We start from the raw sequence: 10,903 nt of genomic DNA on the forward strand, positions 1-10,903 counted from the left end.
TTTCCGGTTCGCGGACTAGGCGCTCACCTGCTGGGCCCTTTTAAAACCTCCACATAAAACCTAGGGGGTCAACGAGCATCTACTATGCCCCCTTATGGTAATTTCCCCCTTTGTTTTGGCCTCCTCTTGTCTCTCGATCCTACCGAGAGACAAGATGGCGGCCGCTCCGGACTCTTTAGAATGTTGTCAGACACAGGAGAGCCAATCAGATTCACATCGCAAAGTTCCGTTACGCGAAAAGTACGCGAACCGGAGCGCAGCCCGGAGCGCTGTTACAGATATATATCTTTTTTTGAACGTTAATTTCTCAAAATCCACTGAAGCACATATATTGAGACCTAGCAAAGGCACATCGGGCTAACAGTCCCTACAATTTTGCCAAGTTTCGTGCAAATCCATTCAGCCGTTCGGGCTAAAAGTGAGGCCAACCGCCCTATGGAAATTAACATGGGAAAACACGTTTTGGGACCCCCCTTTTTTCTCGGCCCCCCCTTGCCGACCCCCCCCAAATTTTCAGGGGCTGCTCAGAAACACAATGTGCCATTTTCCTGAATATTTCAGCCAATTCCGTCCACAAACGCCAAAGTTAATAGACATAGAATTTTCAGAAATCCCATAGGGAAAAAATCCTAACTATATATACCTACTGGCGACCGCCAGTAGGTAATATATATATATATATATATATGTGATTTAAAATTATACATTTTTTTTTAAAGTTGCATTAATTATTTAATAATTTTAAGTTTATTTAAGTATTTCAAGTATGTTTAAATTAATTATATTTATTATTATATTACTTTTAAATAACTTTTAAGATATTCAAAAATTAGATATTTTGACTGTCTATCTTTTTTCCTATCAATATTTTGGAGTCAATATTTTTGTACTTACCTGTTTGTAGATAGGAAGTCGATATTCTGCCATTCTATATTTTTACCTCAATATTTTGGTAAGTCGATATTTTGACTGTCGATATTCTGTCAGTGACCCTGAGATTTCCTCGTTCAATAACAATGGCCTGTAAGTCTATATTTATAGAGGAGATAGACTTAATTCTACAATTCAGAGACAATGAGATGAAAATAGCCAAGCCTCCCATTGCTCTTCCTCTAACCGTAGGAGTCGCTGGAACAAAGAAGGCTTTGTACCCCTCTAAAGAGAGATTACAATCAACCAGCGATGTCTCCAGGAGGCATATAACGGAAAAGTTGTTAATAAACTGGATCCACATTGGGTCAGTAACCTTTTCAGCAAGCCCAGCTATATTCCACGACAGAACATTAAAATTATGGGTCTTAGGAAGATCCGCTAGGCGGGCTATATTTAAGTTCTGAGTTGGTATAAACGTAGGAGTTCCTGTCAGTTCACAAGGTGTTTCCCCTTTAACCAAGGCGGAGTCTGTTGGAATTACACTAGTTAATTCAGTTAAATCTGTGGGTGGAAGCTCAATACCCAGCGAGGCTGTTACAGTGTTTACAAATGGCTGAGCTAACTGGGCTGATTGATTCGGGCTCTTACTTAGTCAGTCACAATCATTTAACCCTGATAGGGCTTCAAATCTATTCTGTCCCTGGGTAAGGGCTTCCCAGGGGTTTGCCCTACCTGCATCAAATCTATTCTGTCCCTGTGTGGGAGCTCGCCAGGGGTTAGCCCTACCTATCCAATGACTGTGATTGCTAGTTCTACTGTGTACCGCTACGTTTTAGTACCATGGTGGATTATCAGTGTGCTGGTGGTGCTCCCTACTCTTCTCTGCCCTATAGAAGTAACCTAGGGGTAGTACCTGTATACCTTGAACACTATGTAAAGGTCTGGCAGCGGCCCCACTAAGAATTCTCTCAGCATAAGCAGGGTTGCTAAAATTCACCACAATGCAATCCCCCCTGCCCAGTTTCCTAGAGCCTCCTACCCAGGCAACTTGTCGAACCATAATGATGTTATGTGCGATGTTAGGGCCTACAAATGTATTCTGATTCAACCAGTGCATTACTTTGTTTTTTAGCTGGTCATATTCCTCTATTGCGTCGTTTATAAGGGGCGGGACGTTACCCAGAATTACCACAAGCGGGGTTGATTGAGTGGGCAGGTCAATAATTGCTAATTTATGCCGGACAGCGTTTACTTAAAGCTGGTGCAAACTTCCTTTCTTTTCAGCGTCTTTGGCCACGGTTATAGTACTTTCTGTTAGATCTAGTTGCATGCCCCCGGGGTTTTGGACCTCGGCTCTACTGCTCTGTTACTTCTGCTGTGATCTGGCACCCCTGAAACTCTGATGCTTTGTTTATTTGAATGCACTTCCCGCCTCATAGCAGGCTCCCTCAGAGTGTTAGTGTTGGTTGCAGCAGTCGATACTACTGCCGCAATGCCTCCAGGTTTTACATTGTATGTAGTTGTGCTGGGCAGCTATGGTCTGTTCAATGTTATGTAACTTCAAAAGAATTGGACCTAATTTATCTAAGATGCTGTTAAGTGTACGTTCAAAAGCTTCTACTAACGTGTAATCATGCACTGTATGTCCTACCCCTCCTAACTAACATGGGACATTGGATCTGGACTTTTTAGCTTGGCTACCCATTTCTTTACCCTTCCTTTTGGTGCTGACAGCAGAGCACCGCACCCCACCGATGTGATGGGGCGAGTTAGGCCTGTTTTTGGTCTTGGTATTACTGCAGTTGTTGATAGCAGAACTTATACCCCCTCCTTAGTTAACGGCGTTGGTAGGGTGGATTGGACAGCCCCTTGTTTATTGGTTATAATAACAACGGGGCTTAGGGGAATTGGCGTAATACCCATCTCGGGCTCTACGCTCAAAAAGAGCACAACCAAATTTTCTTGGTGCCCTGCATGGAGGTACAGATGATGGGGTGGGCTGACTCTCCCACTTCTGGAAGCCCTATACAAGCGGATGGTGATCTTGATAACTGCCTGTTAACCAACTCAATTTCCCTGTCTATAGCTGTAGCCGCCCTAGACAGGTACGCATCCAACGTGGTCACAGATGTTTTGGTAGACCCCAGTACTTCCTCCCGATTCACCTGTGTTTTATGCTACCCCATCTTTTCACATTTAACTTGTCAAGCGCCGCTACTATACAAAATAAACCCCCCTTGAAAAAGACCGGCTTAACTTAACAATTATCTAGAACAGTACATGAATACCAAGAAAAAAAAAAACAACAGTCCCCAGGTGGTATTCTTCAAATTTTGGTACAAGTTCAAGAGGAAAGATCCAAAATCACTGACCCAAGTTGGTTTTTAACTCCTCTTGCAAGTGTTTGGGAGGTGGCCCAGCCCAGCCTCTATCTGCTGCTGACGAGCGTGGACGGGCCCGCCCTTGGCCCGGGCAAAGCCCGGGCAGCGCCCTGGCACGCCCGCGCGCGTGCCACGCTGCGGGGGGGTGCGCTCGGAATTTGAGGGCCTCAGTCGCCCTTTGCTGTCGTCAAGGAGCCCTCAGGGTTATGTTATGTTATGTTAATTTTATTTGTATAGCGCATGGCTACCCCAGCAACGGGGCGTCCCAGCGCTTATGGACATATCAGGGGGTGCAACAGTGCGGCCAGTGGGAGAGAGTTAGATGGAAGAAAACAGCCAGGTTTTGATCTGTTTCCGGAAGAGCATATGATTAGTGGTGGCCCGAGCCCTTAGGGGGATCGAATTCCATAGCTTCGGGGCCAGGTCCCTAAAGGAGCGGCCCCCAGCTCTGCTCCTCTGGATCTTGATTGTGGTGGCAAGAGACAGATCCGCGGAGCGGAGGGCACGAGTGGGGGCATACAGGGCACAATGTCCCTGCAGAATTTGTGGACCGGAGCCATAAAGAATTCTATGGATTATGCACAAGGTTTTGAATTGGATGAGTTGTTTAACTGGCAGCCAATCTAAGCGTCGAAGAATCTGGGAGGTATGGCAGGTTTTTGGTAATGCAAACAGAATACGGGCAGCAGCATTCTGAGCTCTTTGTAGTCTATTTATCACTGTCAGGTTAGAGTCTAGCATAAGAGCAATACAATAGTCTAGTTAGGATAAGAATAAAGCCTGGACTATAACCTGGCAAGTGGGGGGCTCAAAGAAGCCAAGAATGGGTTTAAGGGAGCGTAGGCGACCATAGCAGGTGCCTGCCACTTTTTGGGCATGTGACTCTAAGGAGAGTGAGCTATCCAGCATCACGCCCAGATTTTTTACTATCTCCTTAAGAATAGGTGGGGGTCCTAGTGTGGGGGGCCATCAGTGGTTGTTCCATCTCTGAGTTTCAGTACCTATTAAAAGAACCTCAGTTTTGGAGGAATTTAGCTGAAGGCAGTTCTGGGACAGCCAGTTTGATATGGCCAGGATATCTTCTTGGAATTTAGGTTTTGTCCATCTCGATGTTTTTGGAGAAGGTGAAAATAAGCTGCGCATCGTCCGGTACGATATTAACCTAATCTCACGTTCTCAAGCCAACAAAGCCAGGGGTCGGACATACACACTGAACAATGTGGGGCTGAGCGCAGAGCCCTGCGGAACCCCACACCCCAAAGCGTGCCTGCTGGACGAGTACGGCGGGGCATGCACCTGGAAGGAACGATCAGATAAAAAAGACATGAACCAATCCAAGGCACTCTCTCCGACTCCGATTTCCCACAGTCGCTCAAGCAGGATCCTGTGGGAGACCGTGTCAAAGGCTGCGCTCAAGTCCAGCAGAACCAGAAACGAAGTCTCGCCCTGGTCCTGCACCTCCCTTAGATGTTCCGTGACGGCCAGTAAGGCAGACTCCGTGCTGAGTTTGGCATGGAATCTATTCTGAGGCTCATCCAGAATTCCGTTAGATTCCAGGTAGGTGGTCAAAATGGAATTCACATGGGCTTCCTCCACCTTAGCAAGGTATGGTAGTAGGGAGATAGGTCTAAAGCTATCCGGCCTAGCGGGGTCTAACGTAGGTTTTTTAAGAGGGGGACTACCTTAGCATGTTTCCAAGATTTGGGGATGGCTGCTAACTGAAGTGAGTTGTTGATCAGCGTCAGCCCCTCCCGCAAGATGGAATCCTTGAAAGTTCTGAACAGGTCAGGTTTTACAGGATCCTCCGGGGAGCCGGACTTCATCTTTGAGGCCAGAGATTCCATCACAGTCTGCTCAATAGGTGGCAGGATTTGAAGTGAACATGGGAGGGCAACTGGACCTATGGAGGGGCTGGGGGACGTAGTGTGTCCTTCCGGGTGTAGAGTATTATAAATCCCTTTTACTTTATCCAGGAAGAAACATGATAGCTCTTCACACTGTGCGTCCGATACTATCATATTGCCTGTTCCCTCCAGGGCCTTGGTCAGGTCCTTCACTAAGGCAAAGATAGTTTTGGAGAGGTTGGTGCTGGAGTTGATCAGGTCAGTATAATACTTTGCAATGGTCGACTTAATAAGCTTATGATATTCCTTAGTGGCAGCTCTAAAGTTAGTTTTGGCCAGATGATCATATGATCGCCTCCAAATACGCTCCAATAGCTTGCATTGCTTTTTTTTTCTGCAAGTGCCTCAGAGTACCACAGATGGGACTGCACACGTTTGGGCCTTGACCGTTTCATAGGGATGAAATGGCCAAGTGACTCATTTATCCATTCCCTGTAGGCTAAGTCGGCCTCATCAATGTTGCTAGACCAGACTGGACAGGATGTTTTCAGTCTGGTTTCAAACGGGACATTATCTAGTTTGTTCCACGGGCGTCTCCACAGCAAGGGGGGAAGCTTTTCCTTACGGCTAACTGGGAATTTAATCGAGATAAGGATCGGGAAGTGATCGGTCCAGCTAAGAGGGCTAGAAGTAGTGATTGTGACTTCCTGGATATTTGTAAACACTGGGTCCAGAAGAAGGCCTGCCTGATGTGATGGTCCATTCACTAGCGGATTCAGCTGACAGGCCTCCAGGTCTACCGGAAACTTTAGTATAGTGGGAGAGTCACGACGCTCAAGGTGGAGATTGAGGTCCCCCAACACAGTGAAGTTTGCTGATTGAAGAGCTAGCGCCGAGATGTTCGATAGTAGTGATTCCTGGAAGGCGGTCGTAGGCCCTGGTGGGTGGTATATCAGAAGACCCGTAAGGGTAAAAGTGTCAGAGACCCTCACCTGAAATATCGCACTCTCACAGTTAGTTATATTTGTGGGTTTAAGGGTGCAAGTATAGTTGTTTTTAAAAATTGGGGACATATAAGGTAGCTTGGAGGGAGAGCCAGGGTAGGGACAGCCTGGATGTCATCGGTTAGCCACGTTTCTGTCAGAAATAAGAGTTCGGGGGAATAGTCTGTGAGTAGCCAGCCGAAGGAGAGAATAGGATTGCTTCAAATCTTACTAGATATGCAACATTCCTGTTCTCTCCCTGACATGTATCAAAGCGCTGCATGTTGTCTTGCTGCGCTGCATAACATTTTGATAGATCTGGCACTTAGTCTCCGAAATGGAAGTAAAAATCCTCTAGGGACAAGCTTGCAGGCCGTTCCTGAAGAAATCCTCTCAAAGTAGGATAGCATTTCTACAAGATCAGAGGGAGGTAATTTGTTTTGGTAGGAAAAACTCTGAGTGGTAAAATTCAAATTTCATGCCCTGGGAAGTCCCCACATCTGACAGAAATATTTGGCACCTTGGCCTGTTCAAGATTTTTTCATTCAGACTTGCTAGATGCTGGCTTTATCCTACGATGGGTTACACTTTTTCACCGAGGGCCTGCTGAAATGGATTTGCTGCTACAGTGAAGTGCCAAGCCAGAGAACCCTGTTTCTTTAGTCCAGAAATGTCCTGCCTTGGGTAGACTGGCATGAGTGGTTGACCCCAGTTCCCAAGAGGTCTGGATGTCCACAAATTGCATTCCGACTTTTCAGAGTTGTTACGAGACGTTCAATTAACATGTTAGGATCCAGGGTCTGAGGAAGAGGCCCAGTTGCTACTGGTCAGCTGGACATTTCAGGGAAAAGGCATTTTGTAGCTTGTATTGTCCCTGTAGTCACACAGAAATTCAGCCAACTGGCTCTTGGAGTCCAATTATTTGTGCTGTGTACAGGTGGACGCATTTCCAGCCCGTCAGGTATCCTTGTGTGTAGGTGCAGTTCTTCTTAAGTTGTTTCACAGATCCAGAGAGTGTTCAGAGGTAAGTGCCTTGGGAGCCACATTTAGGGGTTTTACCAGCTTGTGTGTGGGGTACTTCGCTAACCAATGGGATAAAAGTTCTCAGGTGCATCCCTATCCACTTGTGCAGCAGTTCTTGTTTGCCCTACTGTAAACAATCCTACATGCATGTTACTCCTAAATTAAAAAATAAGGGAACCCTTCCTCCCTTGTGCAGGGCCTGTGTGCCTACCCCGAAATGTGGTAAAGGAAATAAGCTGCCCCTCTGGTGGGGCCACTCAAAACTATTTCTGGGGGTAGGTTCCTTTCCTCTTGGTGTAGTGACAGGTGGAACAAAGTCAAGTCAAGTCAAGTCAGAGGATTTATATAGCGCGCTACATACCCAGAGGGTCTCAAGGCGCTTGAGGAGGGGTGGGGAATTACTTGTCAAATATCCACGTTTTAAGTTGCTTTCTGAATGCTAGGTGGTTCTGGGTAAGGCGAAGGTAAGTGGGAAGTGAGTTCCAGGTTTTAGCTGCCAGGTAGGAGAAGGATCTACCTCCCATGGTGGTTTTGTTGATGCGAGGTACAGTGGCAAGGGCTTGGTTGGATGATCGTAGCTGGCGGGAGGGGGTGTAGAAGGACAGTCGAGTGTTGAGGCATTCTGGTCCGATTTCGTAGAGTGCTTTGTGTGCGTGGGTTAGGAGCCGGAAAGTGATCCTCTTATTGACGGGAAGCCAGTGGAGGTTTTTCAGGTGGCTAGAGATATGTTCTTTACGCGGGATGTCTAATATGAGCCTGGCTGAGGCGTTTTGGATTCGTTGGAGTTTTTTCTGGAGTTTAGCGGTAGTACCGGCGTAGAGGGTGTTTCCATAGTCCAGTCGGCTCGTGACCAGAGCGTGGGTGACCGTTTTCCTAGTTTCGGTGGGGATCCAACGAAATGTTTTTTTGAGCATGCGAAGAATGTTGAAGCAGGATGAAGAGACGGCGTTGACTTGTCTGTTCATCGAAAGTGAGGAATCCAGGATGACGCCCAGGTTCCGTGCGTGGTCTGTCGGGATGGGTGCTTTTCCAAGGGCTTCTGGCCACCAAGAGTCGTCCCATGCAGAGGGGGAGGTACCTAAGATAAGGACTTCTGTTTTATCTGAGTTCAGTTTCAGGCGGCTGTGTTTCATCCATTCGGCTACTTCTTTCATTCCTTCGTGTAGGTTAGTTTTGGCGGTGCTAGGGTCATTGGTGAGTGATAGGATCAGTTGAGTGTCATCCGCGTAGGAGATGATGTTGAGGTTGTGTTGGCGGGCGATGGCCGCGAGGGGGCTCATGTATACGTTGAAAAGGGTGGGGCTGAGTGAAGATCCTTGTGGTACTCCGCAGATGACTTCAGTGGCCTCTGACTTGAATGGTGGAAGGCGGACTCTCTGGGTTCTTCCGGTGAGGAATGAGGTGATCCATTCTAGTGCTTTTCCTTGGATTCCGATGTTTCTGAGGCGCTGTAGAAGGGTGCTATGGCAGACTGTGTCGAAGGCTGCGGAGAGGTCGAGGAGGATGAGGGCGACTGTGTCTCCATTGTCCAATAGGGTTCGAATGTCGTCTGTTGCTGCGATGAGGGCGGTCTCAGTGCTGTGTTTTGCTCGGAAGCCGGACTGTGAGGAGTCGAGGGATTTGTTGGCTTCGAGGAAGGCGGCGAGCTGGTTGTTGACAGCTTTCTCGATGACTTTGGCCGGGAATGGAAGGAGCGAGATGGGGCGGTAGTTTTTGAGTTCGGTGGGGTCCGCTGTGGGTTTTTTCAGAAGGGCGCTGAGTTCAGCGTGTTTCCAGCTTTCCGGGAAGGTGGCGGAGTAGAAGGAGCAGTTGATGACGTCTCGGAGGTGCGGTGCTATGATGGAGTCTGCTTTGTTGAAGATGTGGTGAGGGCATGGGTCTGTGGGGGATCCTGAGTGGATGGAGTTCATCAGGCGGATGGTGTCCTCAGTGGAGATTGTGTTCCAGTCATTAAGGATGTTCGAGGGGGGTGAAGGTCCAGCAGATGGTTGGATGGGTTGGTCTCCGGGTTGGTTGTCGAAGCTGTTGTGGATGTCTGCAATTTTGTTGTGGAAGAATGAGGCTAGGGAGTCGCAGAGGGCTTGAGAGGGGGTGATGTCGTTAGAGTTGGCCGAGGGATTGGTAAATTCCTTGACGATGTTGAAAAGTTCCTTGCTGTTGTGGGCGTTGTTATCTAGTCGGTCCTTGAAGGCGGTTTTCTTGGCCTTTCGGATCAGTTGGTGGTGTATGCGGGAGGCGTTTTTGAAGGCGTCCTTGGTGCTGGTGGTTGGGTCTTTTTTCCAGGCCTTCTCAAGGGAGCGGCAGAGTTTCTTGGATTTCTTAAGATCATCGTTGAACCAGGAGGCCTTCTTGCTGCCAAGTTTGCTTTGTCGTTTTTTCAGTGGTGCTAGGATGTCGGCGCTGTTGGATAACCATAGGGTGAGGTTGGTGGCGGCTTGGTCGGGGTTTGAGGAGTGGGCTGGGGGGTTTAGAAGAAGCGATGAGGAGATCTGGTCGATGGTGATTTTGTTCCAGTTTCTTTGCAGAGTTGGTTGGGGGTGGTTGTTGGGTTTGGGCTTGTTGTAGGTAAAGTGAACGCAGCTGTGGTCAGTCCAGAGGAGAGCCGTAGTGTGGCTGAAGGAGACATGATTGCTGGAGGTGAAGATAGGGTTGAGTGTGTGACCTGCGATGTGGGTGGGGGAAGTGACCAGTTGTTTAAGTCCGAGGTTGGTGAGGTTGTCCAGAAGGGTGGTGGAGTTGTGGTCGTTGTTCTTTTCAAGGTGAAAATTGAGGTCTCCCAGAAGGATGTAATCTTTGGAGGGGAGCGCGTGCGGAGTGATGAAGTCCGTGATGTCCTCACTAAATTGTGCGCGGGGTCCTGGAGGTCTGTAAAGGAGGGTGCCTCTGAGTGTGGTCTTGGGGTCGATGAGGATCTGGAAGTGAAGGTGTTCAGAGTTTGCGAGATTGACGTCAGAGCTGGTTGAGATGTGGATGGATTTCTTATGGACGATAGCGATTCCTCCTCCTGTGTGGCCGGTACGGTCCTTGCGTATGATCTTATAATCTTCTGGGATGGCAATGGTGATGTCTGGGGCGGAAGAGGCGTTCATCCATGTTTCTGTTGGGTTGCCTTCTCTAGTTATCTACTTGTGTTTACTTATGAAAGGGAGGCACTTTTAGGAGTTAATGAAGTACCTGGGTCCATCCTACATGGACTTCCCGCAAGGGGAAATAAAAGTACCTCACCACACCCAGGCCATTGTTCCTGCCCTGGGAGCAATTTCACACCTCATTAAGTGCAAACACTGGCTGGGCACCTGCTGGAAAGGTAATGCACATTAGCTTCTAGGAGCTTCAGGCAGGGAAAAAGCAACTTCCTAGAAGTAACTTTTCCTAAATAGTTATTGAACATCTAACATCCCTATTGAATTGGACTTTGAATTGGAAAGCAGACAGGGACGACTGTTAACAAATTAGAAGACATTCTTAAAGTATTTAGTGACTTTTATTCTAAGTTGTATGCTGACGATGATCGGCCTGACTGTTCGGATCAGATTACTCGGTTTGTTGACTCAGCTTTGAATACTACTCTATCTAATGAAGAGAAGGAGAAATTAGATTTACCATTCACGTGGGAGGAAATTGAACTTTCTTTAATGTCTTTAGCTTCAGGAAAAGCAGCGGGCCCCGATGCTATTCCTTTAGAGTTCTTTAAACAGTTTAGGAATGTTCTAAAATTAGAATTAGTGGATCTATGTTTGAATGCTCAGCAAGGTAGCGCCCCTCAATCATGGCATGATTCCATAATTACTGTGTTTCT

The sequence above is a fragment of the Lissotriton helveticus genome, chromosome 7 (genome assembly GCF_964261635.1).
Source record: "Lissotriton helveticus chromosome 7, aLisHel1.1, whole genome shotgun sequence".
Lineage (NCBI taxonomy): Eukaryota > Metazoa > Chordata > Amphibia > Caudata > Salamandridae > Lissotriton > Lissotriton helveticus.